Source organism: Sapajus apella, unplaced genomic scaffold (genome assembly GCF_009761245.1).
Source record: "Sapajus apella isolate SASKATOON/1434 unplaced genomic scaffold, GSC_monkey_1.0 scaffold12, whole genome shotgun sequence".
Classification (NCBI taxonomy): Eukaryota; Metazoa; Chordata; class Mammalia; order Primates; family Cebidae; genus Sapajus; species Sapajus apella.
The window spans coordinates 6707154-6725028 of record NW_022436952.1 but is presented as its reverse complement, the minus strand read 5'-3'; the positions used below and the strand labels follow the sequence as shown (position 1 = coordinate 6725028).

The window sequence follows — 17875 nt, the reverse complement described above, 5'->3', positions numbered from 1 at the left end:
CACTCTTGTTGCCCAGGCTGGAGTGCAATGGCACGATCTCGGCTCACCGCAACCTCCGCCTCCTGGGTTCAGGCAATTCTCCTGCCTCAGCCTCCTGAGTAGCTGGGATTACAGGCACGCGCCACCATGCCCAGCTGATTTTTTGTATTTTTAGTAAAGACGGGGTTTCACCATGTTGACTAGGATGGTTTCGATCTCTTGACCTCGTGATCCACCCGCCTCGGCCTCCCAAAGTGCTGGGATTACAGGCGTGAGCCACCGCGTCCGGCTGTTGACCATCTTTTAATGTGCTTATTGGTCATTTGTAAATCTTCTTTGGAGAAATGCCTATTATCATTTTTAATTGAATTTTTTGGTTTTTTGTTGTCGTTGAATTGCAGGAATTCTTTATATATTCTGGACATTAACCCCTTATCAGATATGCAATTTGCTAATATTTTCTTCCATTCCGTGGACTGCCTTTTTACTCTATTGATTGTATCCTTCAATGCAATGATAACTTTTTGAACCCCAAATCGCTTACCTTTATCCTAACTAAACTTCATGGCTTTGTATATTTTCATCCCTCCCTAGAATGCCCTCTTACCTTCCTCTGGTCTGGATAACTTCTATGTATTCTCTAAGACCCATTCCAGGTGTTGCTTCCTTCTACCCCTGTATTATAGTAGTACCCCATATGCACACCTGTACCATGGCTTTTGATTATAAATAACTCCCAGATTACTCTGAAGGCAGAGATCATCTTGTTAGCCCTTTTTTTCCCCAGTGCCTACTACAGTATTTGGCTCATAGAAGCTTATTGCACTAACAAATGCTATTTTTCGTTGAACACTATTATCTAGAGAGATCCAGAGGAGGTCAGCCAGAACAGAGGAGAGTAATGATGGTGATTACAAAGCATATGTATAATGCTTTCTAATAACCAAATAGTGTAGGCATATATCATTTCATTTAATCCTCCCAACTCCAGGTAAGTTATATACATGTAGTCTCCACATTATGGATAAAGAAAGTAAACTTCATGGAAGTTAAATGACTGGGTGACAAGGTCACCCAGCTGGTAACTGATGAAATTAGAACTCGAATACAGGTCTTTTCACTCCCAGTTCATTGTTCTTTTCCTGCATAAGGTGTTGTTGAAGTAACCTGAAATGCTTACTTTAGAGGAGAAAAGACTCAGTGCAGACATTATAAATATTTTCATAGATTTGAAGGGATGTTACATGAGGTTCTTGAAAGGGAAGAGCTTCTTTGAGTGAAATTAGGAAATGAATAGAAAAAATTTTTTTCCTTTTTTTTTTTTTTTTTTTAAAATAAAAGCTGTCCAAAATTGAACTGGGCTTCCAAATGAGCTCCCTATCACTTGAGCTGTTAGAGCATCAGTGTATGACTATCTGTCAGTAAAATAGTAGGGGTGAGTCTTGGGTGGGAGCTTGGACCATATGATCCTGAGATCTCTCAATGACTCTAGGATTCTTTTTGGGTCTTCCCTATACCTTGTCATGTGAAGATCTACATGCCTGTCTTAACCACAACTACCATAAAAAATGGGTATTTTTTTTTTCTTTTTGAGAGAAGTGGATATTGCCAGGTGTGGTGGCTCATGCCTGTAGTCCAAGCTTTTTGGGAGACTGAGGCAGGTGGATTGCTTGAGTCCAGGAGTTCAAGACAAGGCTGGGCAATGTGGCAAGACCCCATCTCCAAAAAAAAAAAAAATACGATAATTAGCTCTGTGTGGTGATGTGCAACTGCAGTCCCAACTACTCAAGAGGCTGAGGTGGGAGGATCACTTGAGCCCAGGAGGTTGAGTTTGCAGTGAGCCAAATTATGCCACTGCACCCGGGTCTGGGGGACAGAGGGGAATCCTGTTTAAAAAAAAAAAAAAAAAAAAAGAAAGAGAGCAGTGGATAGTATTTTTGCTCCTGGAAGCCAATAAAGAAAACAACTCTGAAGTGGAAGAAATAAAGACTGGTTCCCACCAGCAAACATATTCTTTCCAATGATGAAACCAGGAAGTTAAGATCGCTGAAACTCAAAGGTGTGACCAAATGAAAACACAGGGAACAGGTGAATTAAGTACAGGCCAGAATAGACCTCTGAGCAAGCCTTCCCTTCTGCAGGCCACATCTTTCTCCTGGAACCACTTGGAAAACTTGGCTGTGGATTCTTTCTGGGGGAAAGGAGAAGTCAGTAACCTGGAGAGTCAGAGTGGCAATCAAATTCTTAGGACACAACCCAGTTGTCGAATGTCCTTCATATCATACTCCTCTGACAGCATGAAGTCAAAGGCTTCCAGGAGATCAGGAGCCCTGACTGCTCAGGGCAGCATTGAGCCCCTGAGAGGAATGGGTATTGAGGAACAGCAATGTCTGCACAGTGAGGATTTAATAATCCAGACGCATATTGTACTTGCTCTTCTGTGAACTCTGACCTTCCTTTCAGGTCCCTGGACTCCATGTTCATTAAAAACTGGGATCACCAGTGACCTGGACCCTAGTGCACTGACACTGCCTTGGTCCTTTCATTTCTGCTCTCACCCTGCCGTGCTCCATGGATGCAAAACAGCTGGGGCTCGGTAGTGAGAAAAATCACTGGATGGAGAAACCCATCTACAGCAGGGGCCTCAGTGTGGAACTGCGGGATGGGGAAAGGACAGCTGGAAATAGGAGGTTTTGCCCTGCTGAGCAGGACAATATTGTTTTCATGGGCCACGAGGAGGCAAAGGTTGGGGCAAAGATGAAATTGTGATTCTTTTCTCTGTAAGGGAAGAAAAATAAGGGAGAAATAGCATCTCTCTGACTGTAGTCAAAATAGTTTTAGAGCCAACCTTTGGGTCAGGCATACCCCTACGGTCTCCTCTTGCAGTTTTAAATTCTGTATCTGAGACTTATCTTCAAATTCTTTTTGAAAGGGTGATTTGGCTTGTGTTCACAACAGCTGCTTTTTCAAAATATAATTTTCAGGTCTTGCCCACTGGCTCTGCAGTTCTTACTCTGAACCTTCATGGAGCTATAGGACTGGAGACTTTTGACATGAATTGACATTTTCCAGGCCTTGACATTGAACAAGGACATGTAGTATGAGAAGTGACTCTCTTGGTCCAACAGGATGTGCATGCTAGGTTAAAGCAGGATGAGTCATCCGTTCTGTCTGGCCCAGTTGCCTTAGTGACCACGTTTGCAACGTGACCAGAGAAGCTCAATGGTGCAACCTAAAATTGAAGAGTTTTTTTTTTTTTTTTTGCATGACCTAGTACTTTAACAATAACCTCAATAAATGTTTGTTGACCACACACCAGGTGCTGTACACAGTGGCAGGTGTTTACATAGCACTTCCTTTTCGAGCCTCTTTCACAGACATCTCACTTCCTGTACACTTTTTGTATGTGTAGCCAGTGTTATCGATTTTATTTTATAGTTGAAGAATCTTCATTTTACTGAGAATCAAAAGAATTAAGCGATCTTCCCAAGGTCATGCATCTAATCAAAGGTGAAACACATTTTCAGACTCTAAATCCTGAATTCCCTCTCTTACAAGAAAGCACCTACCCTTGTGACCAAAATAACTGGATTAAAATGGACTAGATCTGTCTAGGGCAGTATGCATGATATAAAGTGGCCTTGATTGATAATTGTTGAAGCTGGATGTTGTTGGGTATATGGAAGTTAATTATATTCTTTTTTTTTTCTTTTTGAGACAGAGTCTTGCTCTGTCTCCAGGCTGGAGTGCAGTGGCACGATCTTGGCTCACTGCAACCTCCGTCTTCTGGGTTCAAGCAATTCTCCTGCCTCAGCCTTCTGAGTAGCTGGGACTGCATGCATACAACACTATGCCCAGCTAATTTTTGTCTTTTTAGTAGAAACGGGGTTTCACTATGTTGTCCAGGATGGTCTCAATCTCTTGACCTGGCGATCCACCTGCCTTTGGCCTCTCAAAGTGCTGAGATTACAGGTGTGAGCCACTGTACCCAGCCTCATTATATTATTTTATTTATGTATATGTTTGAATTTTTCTATAATAATTTCTTTTAAAAAAAGAAAAAATATATTTTCTGTGCTGAAATCTGCCCCTTTGAAACTTTCTTCCATTAATCCTTCTCCAAGTTCTATTTTAATGGTTAAGATCTCATTACTGACAATGATGGCCATTTACTGAGAGTTTATTGTATTGGGTGCTCTTATAAGTGCTTTCTTTGCATGTCTTTGGGTTTAACCCTCACAACCACCCTATGATTTAGGTACTACTATCCTTGTTCTGCAGATAAGGAAACTGAAGCTCAGAGGGATCACATAACATGCCAAGAGCGCACCCTTAGAACCTTAGTAAATATTAGAGCTGAGAGCTGAGACTTGAACTTAGGTGTGTCTGGTCCCAAAGTGCCCCCCAACTCCTTTTTTTTGAGGCAGAGTCTTGCTCTGTCACCCAAGCTGGAGTGCAGTGGTGTGATCTCGGCTCACTGGAACCTCTGCCTCCTGGGTTCACGTGATTCTCCTGCCTCAGCCTCCCAAGTAGCTGGGATTACAGGCATGTGTCATCACACCTGGATAATTTTTGTATTTTTGGCAGAGACAGGATTTTGCTGTGTTGGCCAGGTTGGTCTCGAACTCTTGGCCTCAAGTGATCCACCAGCCTTGGCCTCCCAAAGTGCTGGAATTACAGGTGTGAGCCACCTTGCCCAACCCAAAGTCTCATCTTTAACTATTTCCACTGCTTCTCTTCATTATAACCAGAGGGGGAACGTGTTTCTCTTGGAGGCAATACTGTTTGAAATGTGCTTTCATTTGCCTATCTTTCAAGAAACTTGAAACATGAAATTGGAGACATTTTCATCCCCCCTGCTAGAAAAATAAGATTTGTAAACAGAATAGCTCTTTCCTTTCAGCCAGGCCTGTCTTTCCCCAGCTCCCGGAGGGGATTCAAGCACTTAACTTTGTTTTGTAATCTCAGGTTGAGGAACCTGGCATTCATCTACCATCTGAGCACAGGGGTCATAGTAATTTTTTCAGCTCCTGCAAGTGAAACCTCTATCAAAGGAGTGGGAGAGGCAGGTGGAATAGGGTGGGGAGAAGATACCTGCCTTTGAAAGGGATTTAGGTTCCATTTCTCTTCATGGATTTACAGAGGACCAACTTTCAGTGGGCAACCTCTTTGCCCCTAATTGGCCCTAACCTGGCCAAGGTTAAAGGACAGCGGAAATTTGAGGTGGGAGCTAGGATGCCCCCACCTTAAGTCCTGCCTGATTGCAGCCAAGCCTAGCGCTGGCTGGGCCTCTCCCCTCTGTAGCCACAGTCTTCTCAAACTAGTGGGAAGAGCTCTGGGCTGTTATCTGATGTGGTATCAAATATTTAGCTGGAGAACTTTCAGAGCGCTTCAGGGACACAGGGAAATGTTTAGATATCAGATTCTCTCCTGCCAGGTCAGGCAAACCCCCTGGTGATGAATGGCTGTGTTTCCTCAAGCATCCTTCCCAGCAGTGAGCTATCTTGTGCGCCCTTTAACTCTCTGTCCAGCTGAGAGGCCCCAGGCCTGCAGAAGCTGTTCTTCTAATCCTCGTCTCAGGCTCAAGGTGCTGCAGTGGGCAATGGAAGATTGTTTACAGAAGATGAAGGCTCACTGCCTCACACCTGGTTTCTGTCTGGCCCACGCTGATGGGGATGAAGGATACTTCATTTATCTCAGCCTCTCTTCTCAGGCAGCTCCTGCTGTCATGGCAAGCTTGGGCCAGTGTTTCATTCCCTGATAAGCAGCTTTCTGAAGAGCCAGGGAGAGCCACTTACAGGCTTTACATACCTCTCTTGAGCCCCCATCCCAGTTACCAGGAGCAGCAGGGCTGGATGGGGTGAGGGCTGCTGAGGGTTTATATCAAGGGGTCAAGTGAGACTTGCATTCCAGTTATCTGGTGTGCAGGGTGTTTTGCTCTTTCTCTATTTACAGATTTTTGAAACAGGTAGTTAAATAATTCATCTATCCCTCTTGTCTTTGGGGAAGAAAGAGAGAAAGTGTATCTGCTAGGCGGAGGGCATCAGGGACAAATCTTGTTTTATGATGGAGGGGGGGTGGATAGATGAAGAGAAAGGCCCACTGGGACATACGTAGCATTCTAGAAGGATGCACTTGGAAGTGCAGAGTGGGGAAGCCCCCTCCCTAAAAGCCTCTAAAGATAAAGTTCATGATAATAACATTTATGGGGTGCTTACCATGCACCCAAGCTTTGTGTTAAGAACTTGATCTCATTTAATCCCAAGAGATAAATACTCCTATTATATCCATTTAACAGATGAGGAAATAGAGGCTTAGAGGGATTAAGTATACAGCTTGTAAGATGAAGAGCTGAGATATAAATGTGGAATAGCTTGACTCCAGGGCCCCAAGCCCTTAACAACTGTGCTCTAGTAGAGAGACATACCATGAGTAGCCGAGTCTGAGGGTACAGAGTTCTATGAACTCTGGTTTGAGTTTAGAGTTGCTCAGTGGACCGAGTGTCAACCTGTCCCTAGGCCTTTCCTTGTGCAGTTTCACAACATCAAACCCTGCTGCTTGCAGAGGTCCAGGATCCTGACACATCCACTTCTCCTATTTCTGCCCCTGGAGAGGCAAGCAATTGTGAATTTGAGGCAAGGAACCCCTGCCCTCTGAAGGAGGCCTCCTCAGTTTCTTCTAAAATGTCCTTGTTGAGTTAGCAACAATAAATGTTTTCCACATGTCCAGCCACACTGGGCGTGGTGCCTCATGCCTGTAATCCCAGCACTTTGGGAGGCCGAGGTAGGAGGACTGCTTGAGCCAGGAGTTCTAGACCAGCCTGGGCAGCATAGTGAGACTTTGTTTCTACAAAATAAACAAAAACCAAACACTTTCAGCCAAGAAACTCAAGAAGTGGCACAGTGACCCCCTTCACAGCCTCATTCTTCCTAGGTCTCTGCCAGTGCAGGCTTTGAGCCTATCTGCCTCCTGGCCAAACTGTTCACTCTCCCTCACCCACAACTCTACCCTCCATTGTAGGCACACACTGTGGCTGCTTTCTCTCCTGGGGGAAAAGAGGGCTGCAGGGGCTTAAAGACCAGTGTGAGATCTCTCAGGAATATTGGTGCCTGGTTTTTCTTAGTGGCATCCTGGGTGCTTGAACCTGGAGTGAGGCAGCAATTCTAGGATCAAGCAGACAGCAAAGGGTGGATATGAATTGGCCCCTCAGAGAAGCTGAATTTGGAGATGGGCTTTGGGGGTTTGGGGCTGATAGCTTTTGGGGTTTTGAAGAGGCGGATTTCCATTAAACAACCGTTTCTTCTTTTTTTTTTTCTTCGTGTTTTAAAAAAGTGACATTGTTTTATTACTATCCGCAGGTGGGGCCTGCATGAGGTGGCTGGTGTGCTGGGCTCAAGGGGTAACGTGTGGGCTGTGGAGATGATGACAGAAAGGCTGGAAGGAAATGGGGTGGATTTGAAGGTCAGGCCTAAGGGGTCCTCAGGTTCGCTTCTGGGAAGGGACAGCCTTGAGGAAGGAGTCATGGCAAGCCATAGCTAGGCCACCAATCAGATTAAGAAATTCTGAGAAATCTAGCTGCCCATCACTGTTGGTGTCCAGTTTCTTCATCATGCGGTCAAGGACACCAGGGTCCTTCTGGTTCTTTTTCATGCACCCAGTTCTGTATTCTTGAAGCTTAGGAACTCCATCTTGGAGAGAGTGTAGTTATAAACACCTTTTCCAGCATACTTCTGGAAAACAGCAATCAGGGACTCAATGCACCAGTCAGTCTCTGTAGGGCTGGAGATTTTTGCCATGTTGGAGCTGAGCCAGGCGCGCGGGAGGCTGTGGCTGGGAGCGGCACTGAGAACCGTTTCTTCTTTACTTGGATAAATCCACTTGCTGCCTCCCACCTTTGTGGGAAAAGTCAATAATCCTTTAGAAATGAATTCCAATAGTAGATATGGTGGTGGTACTCTTCCAATAGAGTAGGAAGTTGATCATCTCAGTTTTTGGAGTCTACTCCAAACAGCTGAATAATGCACTAGTACTCAAGGAAGTTGCCTCCTCCCTCCTGAGACAGGTGTCTTGAGTTGTTTGGACAAGTCACTGACCTGCCCTGAACTGAAGGAATACTGGGCTTGGCCAGAGAATGGATGTTTCCCCTGCTCACAGGCTGGGCCTTTAAGCCCAAGCAGACACACCTGTTGTGCTGATGATCCTGGAGAACCAGGCAAGAGAGCACGGATGGCACAGTGTGATACATCCTGGCCATCTGACTATCCCACGGAGGGGTCTGGAACATCTTCATTTTAATTTTTTTAAAATTGTGGAACATCTTCATTTTTAAATGGTTGTGATAATGAGAATGGCATGAAAAAGGATTGAAGCCCTCACTTCAGGGCCCAGGAAATACTGGTCCAGGACTCAGGAGGTGTGTATTCTATTCTTCATGCTTTCACTGAGTTGCTGTGGGATATTAAGAAAAAGTCTTAACATCCCCGAGCCTCCCCTTCTGGAATACAGAAGTTCATCCCATTCCCCATCATGAGAATGTGACATGGACAAGGACAAATGGCACCACTTAAAATATATGTCATCTACATTCAAGGCAAGGTGGCTTTGATAAAGGTAAGTCCATGTCTCTTCTCTCCACCTCCTCCACTGAGTTCTAGGCTGCTTCTTTCTGGGAGCAGTCAAATCAATTCAAAGGACCTCACTGTCTGCAGGAAAGAAAGCATTGACAGAAGGGCTTCAAGCTTCTTTCCTTCAATTGCAGCTCCTATCTGACCCCTTGAGGACAGATAGTTGGAGACAAGGGGTGCTTGAGGTGGGGGAAGGGAGAGGACGCTCTGTTTTACACCCTTCCAACCTGACGCCGCCAGGGCTGGGATGGTGACAGGCCCTGGACTCAATGTTCAGAGCAGCTGACTCTGTGGACAAGAAGCAGATAAACTGCACCAGGTCTCTTAATGAACCCAGCGCCAGCTTCAGATAAACTGTCGCCACTTACTCCTCCCCACCCTCCTTCTCCAGGAAAGACTCCTCTTTGCATCAGCCATGGGCTTGGAGCAGAAGCTGAGATCCCAGTGCTGGCTGCTTTCCAGGGAAGTTCTGGAGGGAGCAGAGACTCCAGGGAACTCTGATTAGAGCCTTGATTCCTCTTAACTCCAGCTGAACCCAAGTCTCCAGGACCAATGATAAGCAGGAAACACAACTGTCTGAAAAACACACATAAAAACCACTAGGGCATGTTAACTTAAAAACCATGTGTTTTATTTACTTTCTTGTGTTTTACTACTCTTCTTCACTTCATATTGCCTTTGACTCACACATTCTTTCCATCCACACGAGAGATATGTACATTACAAGCAAGCAAATTCCACTTAGTGGAGAGCCCCTTCCCAGATCAGCAGGACAATGGCAAAGATAAGACAAAAATCTGAGTGTCCTGCCTCCCATCCAGGGATGTTTCATTATAATATTTCCCCCTCCCTTTTATCTCAATAATTGCCTTAATATTATGCGTTGTCTTGGCCCTTGGAGGCTTGGCCATGCAGCCTCTAAGAAAAGGATCATCTCTTTGCAGGCCACTGGGACAAACAGATTTAAGCTCATTTCTTCTAGGTTGCACATGGGCAAGATAATCCCATGAGCTCGTAAGAGGTATACAAATGTTAACTAATTAATATTCCTATGGGTGTGAGTAAGTGGTCATTGTATTACCGAAGTAAAGAAACCTGTTCTGAAGGCATTTGAGAAAGAGGAAGCCGTTTCAGTGCCCAGAAGCAGGTTGAAGTGACCTCAAAAGTGTCTTCAAACACTTGGAGAAGTCCCAGGACTGGGGAGGATATACAGTCTCCACCCTCAAGCATATCTGTTCTAACAGTTTCAAGATTCCAAGGGAATGTGGCAGGAGACAATTGCAGTGGGATGGATATGATCTGGCAGGATCAAAGCCCGTCTGATCTTTATCTCAATGTTTTACATCCAGGACAAATGTTTTTAATTGAAAGAGATAGGAAAATTCCAAAGATTTATTATTTTTTTGACCTAGCTCTTGGGTTTGGACGGATTGGTATTATTCTCTAATGGTTTTACCTACATAAGTAAAGACCATGACATAAATTTCTTCTGCTGACCACACAGTGGCTGTTTAACACAGCTCTGGCCGCTTCATGGGCTCTGTTGAATCCTGAATGAGTTTTAGAGGTTTACTTAGCTGGTGGTCCCTCATCAGTGTCATCATCCTTTCCATATGACCAATGAACAGTCCATAGCTTGCTGCTCAAAGCGTGATCCCCAGGCCATCCTCAGCAGCATCATCTGGGAGCTTGTTAGACGTGCACACTAGGTTTGGTGACTCATGCCTGTAATCCCCGCACTTTGGGAAGATGAGCGGGGAGTATCACTTGAGCCCAGGAATTCAATACCAGCCTGGACAACATAGCAAGACTTCGTCTCTACAAAAATTAATTTTAAAAAATTAGCTGGATGTGGTGGCACAGGCCTGTAGTCCCAGCTACTCAGGAGGCTGAGGCAGGAAGATTGCTTGAGCTCAGGAGGTCGAGGCTGCAATGAACTGTGATCGCACCCCTGCACTCCAGCCTGGGCAACATAATGAGACTTTGTCTCAAAAAACAAACAAACCAAAGAGGTGCAGAATCTCAGATTCACACAGACTTACTGACTCACAGTCTGCAATTTAACACACCCCCCGGTGATTCACATGTACATTAAAGTTCAGGAAGCACTGGGCCATGTTACATTATCTCACCTGATTCTTCTACCTATGAAGTAGACAAGGCAAGTTTTTTTGTTTGTTTGTTTGTTGTTGTTGTTTTGTTTTTAAGTGGAGTCTTGCTCTGTCCCCAGGCTGGAGTGCAGTTGTGTGATCTCAGCTCACTGCAACTTCCGCCTCCCTGGGTTCAAGGGATTCTCCTGCCTCAGCCTCCTAGTAGCTGGTATTACAGGGACCTGCCACCATGCCAGGCTAATTTTTTGTATTTTTAGTAGAGATAGGGTTTCACCATGTTGGCCAGGCTGGTCTCAAACTCCTGATCTCAAATGATCCAGACAGGGAAAGCATTTTTTTTTATATAATCCCTACTAAAAAGCAAGCCTCAAAAAATTGGTTTAAGACTCAGAGTTGTTCCTCTCCACGGAAATCTTTAGTAAAAGGTGAAAGATTTATACAATCTGAAGAGAAACCAGAGTAGGACAAGTATTTTTATTTCAAATTCATATCACTGGAAACCAAGGCTCAGAGGTCAAGTGACTTGCCCATGCTCATACAATTGAATGGAGAGGTTGGAATCTGAGATCAGCTCTTTTGACTCCAGATGCCAAACTCTGCCATGATTCAGAAGCAGAGACAAAGTAGCTAACTCAATGCAAATGTGTTATCTTGAGATATGACCCCTTTGTGCTGCTGATTGTGTTTCTCACCTGAAGTAGTGTAAGAAGGTATCTGAAAGAGGATAAGCTATCATGATGAGTTCAGTTCTCCCTTCTTTTTTTTTTTTTTTTTTTCCCTCCAGCCACCTAACAGCATCTCTAACCCTGGCCAAATACTTCACTAGCACAGGCTGTTAGCACTAATTGCCAGCACCTGTCACAGCGCCTGGCATTTAGTAGGCATTCAACAAATGTTTGTTGAGCCAAATAGAATTACCTAGCATTAGCAAAAGCTCTCGGTCTGATTACCAAGGCACACTGGTTAAGAAGTGTTCTGGGTCTTTGTGACTTCTCTCTCTAGTCCTGGAGAAACATTCAAATTACAGGTCCTCCAGACAAGAATTAGTGACACCATCTTTTTAACTCGAAGGGCAGATTTTCAAAACAAATTATATTGTCTGTGTCTATCTCCCAAGCAGGGCTCAAGCCAGGAGCTGCAAAAGCCTGAAGTGGATGAGTGTGGAATTTACTTGCTTACACTGGAAAACAGGCTCTGCTGCATTTTCTTTGACTGGAAGCAGGGAGTGTGGGAAAAGTCAAGAGCATAGACTGAACCCAGTTTGGAGCCAGAGGTCAGCAGAAGGAGATTGTTGGGTGACGGTAACTGGGATCTGCCTGTTAACATCTGCTAACATTTGGGGCTTTCCCATTGCTGAGGGGAAAAACCTGAAGTTAACCAGGGAGGGGCTCTCAGTGCATCAAACGGAGAGAGGGCTGAGTGGGAAATGCCTACTTTTCTTTGCTTGCTTCCCCAAGAGAGCAGAAATGAAGCAAAGTTCTGAGGAGAGTTGAATTATTATGCTGCAAGAAGTTTTCTGAAGATCTGGGTTACGAAGATGGATCCCATTAGTAAATTTGACAGCAATTCCACTCCTCCTTGCATTTTAGCATCTCATGCCAAAATATAAATGGAAGGAATACACTACATCTCAAAGGAAGCTGTCAATCCTTACTCTCCTTGACTGGGTACATATTTGGGGGTTCTTCTACCTGGGTTGGTCTGGTTTTGTTGCTTTACCCACATATTCTCATCCAGCACTCTTTGTGTCTGGTGAAGCCTGTGAGCCATCAGACAGAGAAGTCTATAATTTTATCTTCCTTTGTATGCATCAGATCCTAAACTGCAGAGTGAGGGAAGCCTACATGCAGCATGACACAGTGTGGCCTTTGATCATATGAAGATTGGAGAGGTTTGGGTCATTATTGTCCAACTCTTTGGAAATCAGCACAATGACTTTTTTCCTTCTATATAATGATGTGGGTAGGCAGAGATTCAGCTCTTCTGCTATGGGTGGGAGAAAGCCCTCCCTTTGACCCTACCCTGCTCAACTTGTTTTGGCTAGGAAATCTAGCCTTGGGATTTTCTAAGAGTTAAATCAGAAAGGGAGAGAGTACTAGGCTGGGAGTGGTGGCTCATGTCTGAGACAGTAACCAGGCAGGGAGTGGTGGTTCATGCCTGTAACCCAAGCACTTTGGGAGGCAGAGAGGGGAGAAACACTTGAGCCCAGGTGTTTGAGACCAACCTGGGTAACATAGTGAGACCCTGACTCATTTATTTAACTTAAAAAAAATTAAAATAAGAGAGTACCAGCTTCAGGGTACAACTGTTAGATATGCTAGCTTCCAGGGGTTGTTTGCAGGGATATATAACCCCATTCCTATTTCCTTTAATTTAGCTGGTTTGTTTGTCTCATAGCATTGCTAGGGGCAGGTAGGTTTCTTTCCCTTCCTACTATTGCTCCTACTCAGATCCTCTACTCCAGGCTATTTGCTGGTTCATTCATTCATCCAACACATATGGGACACCAATAGTGTGCAGAGAACCATGTAGGCATGGGAGAGAAGCGACCACTTCCTCCTTGGCACCCCAGTGTTCCCTGTGCGGACTTCTGTCACAAAACTAACAGCATTTTATTGCATTTATTTGATATGTCTTCATATATCTCCCTTTAAAAGACAATACACAGCTCGAGAGAAGGAATCATACTAATATTTGTTTTTATCCTAAATGTCCAGCCAGTGTCTGGCATATGGGAAATATTTAGTATATATATGAATGAGTAAGGAAGGTTGATAGGACAAGGAAAAATTAATCAGACCTCCCCTTTTTGGAAAGTGAATAGATCTAAGTTCTTCTGCTGAGTATCTTGGGCTTGGGGAAATTTTTCAAAATAATCCTGGGTTTGGAAATTTGACCCCTTCAACCTTGACATTGCTACAGCCTCAGTGTGGCTGCTGTGCTGTTAATAGTATCACGAAGATATTTGACAGGACTGAGGACAGCTGATATGTCATCATTTTGAGCACCACATAGGACATTTATCAGTGATGGAACATTGCTTAGAAACTGTTGCAGCAATGCATTTTGTTAATTGATTTGTAAAATTATTAATATATCTAACTGTTTATATTTTGGTGTGCATTTAAAAAACACTTTATTAAGGCGTGATTGACATACAAAAAGCTGGACATATTTAATATGTACCACTTGATTAGCTGTATATTTGTGAAGTCTTCACCATAATCAATGCCATAAACATATCCACACCTCCAAAAGTTTGTATGCGTTCTTGAACAGAGCCATAAAATGTTAAAAGTGAAAATACTGTAGAAGGGAGTTTGTCCCTTTCCTTTTACAAATGAGGAATGGAAGCCCGGAGACTGAGCAAGGGCATATTACCAGCTAACGGAAGACCTGGAATTAGAATCGAATCCTCCCAATTCACATAAAAGGCTTAGAAACCATGGAGAAGATGGCAGTGGCTGTGTAAGAGTTACTTCTCTCTTATTCAGGAGGCTTGAACATTTTTTTCCTAGTTCCTACATACAGAGGCATTTCTTTCTCTTTCTCTCTTTTTTCTTCCCTCCCTCCCTCCCTCCCTCCCTCCCTTCCTTTCTTTTCCTAACATTTACAGTATGGAGCACTTATGATATAACAGGTAAGTGTTTATACACATTCTCTCATTTAATCTTTTTAAAAATTTATTTGAGACGGAGTTTTGCTCTTGTCGCCCAGGCTGGAGCACAATGGCATGATCTCGGCTCACTACAACCTCTACCTCCTGGGTTCAAGTGATTCTCCTACCTCAGCCTCCCAAGTAGCTGGGATTACAGGTGCCCACCACCATGCCTGGCTAATATTTGTATTTTTAGTAGAGATGGAGTTTTGCCATGTTGGCCAGGCTGGTCTCGAACTCCTGACCTCAGGTGATCCACCTGCCTTGGCCTCCCAAAGTGCTGGGATTACAGGCATGTAATCCTGGCCCTCTCACTTAATCTTCACTACAATCCTATGAGGTAAACATAATAACAACAACAGTTATTATTCCCATTTTACAGAAGAGGTACAAGGAAGTTAAACAACTTGGCCAAGATCCCATAATCAGTAAGTGGAATTCAAACTCAAATATTCAAACTCACTGCAGAGTCCATGCTCTTAACCATGGCTCTATAGTTTTTGTTTGTTTGTTTTTAACAGCTTTACTCAGACTTCAGCAATGCCCCACTATGGATAACTGGGCTCGTTTGCTGACAGAAGAATCACCCTTACTAAGCAGGTACCAGACACCATCTTATTTTATACACATCTCCACTATATCTGTTTGTAATTATTTGTTTTATTCCCATCTCTTATATGAGAGTAGAAGCTGAAGAAACTGTCTTTCATTATTGTATTTTTAACACCTAGCACAGTGCCTAGCACAGAGAATGTGTGTCATAGGTGCTGAATAAATGAAGAGATGAATGAAACCCTGACACAGCTCCCAGGGTTATCCAATACTAACAGAACAACTCAGAGCCTCTGAATTGGGGACTTGATCCCATGTATCTGTTCTCTTGGCTTGGTTTCCTTGTGGGAGAAAAAAAACCAACCTCTTTCATGCCCTACCAAATACAAATGTCAATAGATAATCTTCCAATCTCTGAAGCCAGAATTTGGCCTATATACTCCTTTGCTGGGTGAATTCTGGCCTAGAGACATGGCATGGACGGTGAGGATTGTATCCACAGAACCCAGGGACCATAGTGCCTGACATATCAGTAGGCACACATTCCATGTGGGAAGATGGCTCTGCTCTCTGGGTAACGCAGATCCTTTGTGGAGGTCTGTGCCTAGGGAAAAGAACAGTGGTGGTGTGGTGCCCCTCCCCATTTCAGCAGTACTTTGATGTCTGAATCCAGGAATCCGTCTCCTTGATGGCTTGGCTGGACCTCCCCAAAACCATGAATGATCTAACCTGGCATCATGGGCCTCATAAGAAGATTATAAGGCTATTGCTTGCTGAAGGCTAACTTGTTATTTTTACACGAGACTAATTTCCCCAAATCCAGTTTCCCTGCATTGGGTTAATCATATTCAGGTCCCTGTTGGGTTAATCACCTCTGCATTGGGTCTGTTTAGATACTTCTAGTCAAAGCCTGATAGACCCAGTGCTGGACTCCCCAAACCCAGCTCCCTTTTCCTGCGAAGGGAACTGAAGGGACCCAGGCCTGGCTAGGCAGGGTGGGTTGCCATCCAGGTCTTTCCCCTTCCTAATGACCAGGGTGTTCCAAACTCCCTTTGGGAGACAGGCCTGCTGTCCAGAACCCTCTCCAAGAATGCACTCTCCCATGGGAAAGGGCATGGGCCCTTCCACCCTGAGCCCCCGAGAGAGGCGCAGACAGTCACAGGAGGGTAAAGAACGGTCCCGGTACTATAAATATTTCTCAAACGTCCCCTGTAAATCTGCAGATGTGTAATCAGGGCACAGAGAAGAGAGCTTGAATTAGAGCCGATTAGAGACCATATTCTCCCAGAGGAGGGCAAGCCTGCCCGTCAACCGAGCCCCACTTGGCCGCCGGGACCACCTCGGGAGGAAGCATCTCCTGACAGCTTTCCTGGCGGCTGCCCCGTACCCTTCCGGGGCGCTGCGGGCTCTGGGAAGCACAGACACCATTTCCCCTTTGCCCTCCTGCCCTTTGTGGTGACAGCTCCGGAGTCGTCCCCGGGTGTGCCCCCTTCCGAGGTGAGTGGGGGGACAGGGAGCGCGCGGAGGGAGAACCGAGACATGGCAGCCGCAAACTGCCCGGGCGGATTGGTGATTTATGAAGTGTTGAAAAGCATCTTCGAAGCTGTCATTTATCTTACAGCTCTCAGCCTAAATAAACACTGAATCCGCCTAATTATAGTTACAGTGGAAACACAACACCCCAACCTCCTCGCCAGCGCTGCCGGCGCGGCTCCGCGCGCCTCCACCCTGGCCTGGGCTCCCGCGTCGGCCCACAGCTGCACCCTAGCGGTGGCCTCTGCGCCCGCGACTCCCGCATTCCCGCGCGCCTCTCCGGGCGCCCCTTCTTTCTCCCCTCTCCCCTTTTCCCTCTCTCCTCTCTCTCTCACTATCCCACTCAGGTACAGTCCTGACAACAATTTCGGTCAAGAGCAGAGGCACCATCTCATCCTGCTGGAAAACTGCATCTGCCGCATCCCTCCAGCAGCGGTAGGGGGTGGAGTGGGAGAGGACTCTTGGCCTGGATGCTCCCACTCTTTCCCTGTCCTGGGATTCCTTGGGGGGTGGTCAGCTGGTCTAGCCTGGCCCAAGGGTCTACTGCAAGGCCGAGGGAACTCTCTTTGTGGTCGACCAGATCAGGAAAAACGGGGCGGGGGCGGGGGTGGACGTTGGGGTGTTGGGGTGTTGGGGGGATGGGGGATAGTGGTTAGGAATCACTTAGGGTAGAGAAAGGAGGACAGCCTTTTTGTTCCCTGGTGATTTTTGTGTCCTCCCAAGGAGAGGGGAAAGTTTCCTCCAGCTTAATGGTTCTTCCTTTCTCTATTTCTGTTCCTGGCCTTGAACTTGGAACCCCACTTTCTCTTTAGCATATGGGAGGCTTCCTGTCTTTAGAGATTCTTCTAACCTGGACTTCAAAGTGAGACAAGAGTTGGGCAGGACTTGTTTTGCAAGGTAAAAGTCATAAAGACCCATCTGATAAAATGAGATGTGGTTAAAAAAAAAAAAAAAGCCGACCAAAACCTACCAAAACAAAGATGGTGATGAAAGTTAGCTCCAATGGTCCTGACTGCTCTTTATACATTAATTATAATACATTAGCATTCTAAAAAACATTCTACCAATGCCTTGACAATTTACAAACACCATAGCATCGTCTGGAAATTACTCTATATTGTTTGAAAGGGGAAGGAACCCTCACTTCCGGGAGTTCTCCCACCTCTTTCCTGGAAGATTCATGAATAATCTACCTGTTATTTGGAATATGGTCAATAAATAACCATAAAAATAGCCAACCAGCAGCCCTTGGGGCTGCTCTGTCTATGGAGTAGCCACCCTTTTATTATTTTACTTTTATTTTTTTTTGAGACGGAGTTTCGCTCTTGTTACCCAGGCTGGAGTGCAATGGCTTGATCTCGTCTCACCGCAACCTCCGCCTCCTGGGTTCAGGCAATTCTCCTGCCTCAGCCTCCTGA

General features: G+C 45.1%; 1 non-coding gene and 1 pseudogene across 2 annotated transcripts; both read right to left on the bottom strand.

Moving 5' to 3' along the window:
* Positions 1-7294: 7294 nt before the first annotated feature.
* LOC116552625 lies at positions 7295-7831 on the bottom strand (annotated as a pseudogene). Its single transcript, XR_004269468.1, has one exon. The product of XR_004269468.1 is annotated as a protein S100-A11 pseudogene (transcript).
* A 3230-nt stretch (positions 7832-11061) lies between these two features.
* On the bottom strand, positions 11062-11177 carry LOC116553622. Its single transcript, XR_004269842.1, has one exon. It is a non-coding gene; the product is annotated as a U5 spliceosomal RNA (small nuclear RNA).
* Positions 11178-17875: the final 6698 nt, after the last annotated feature.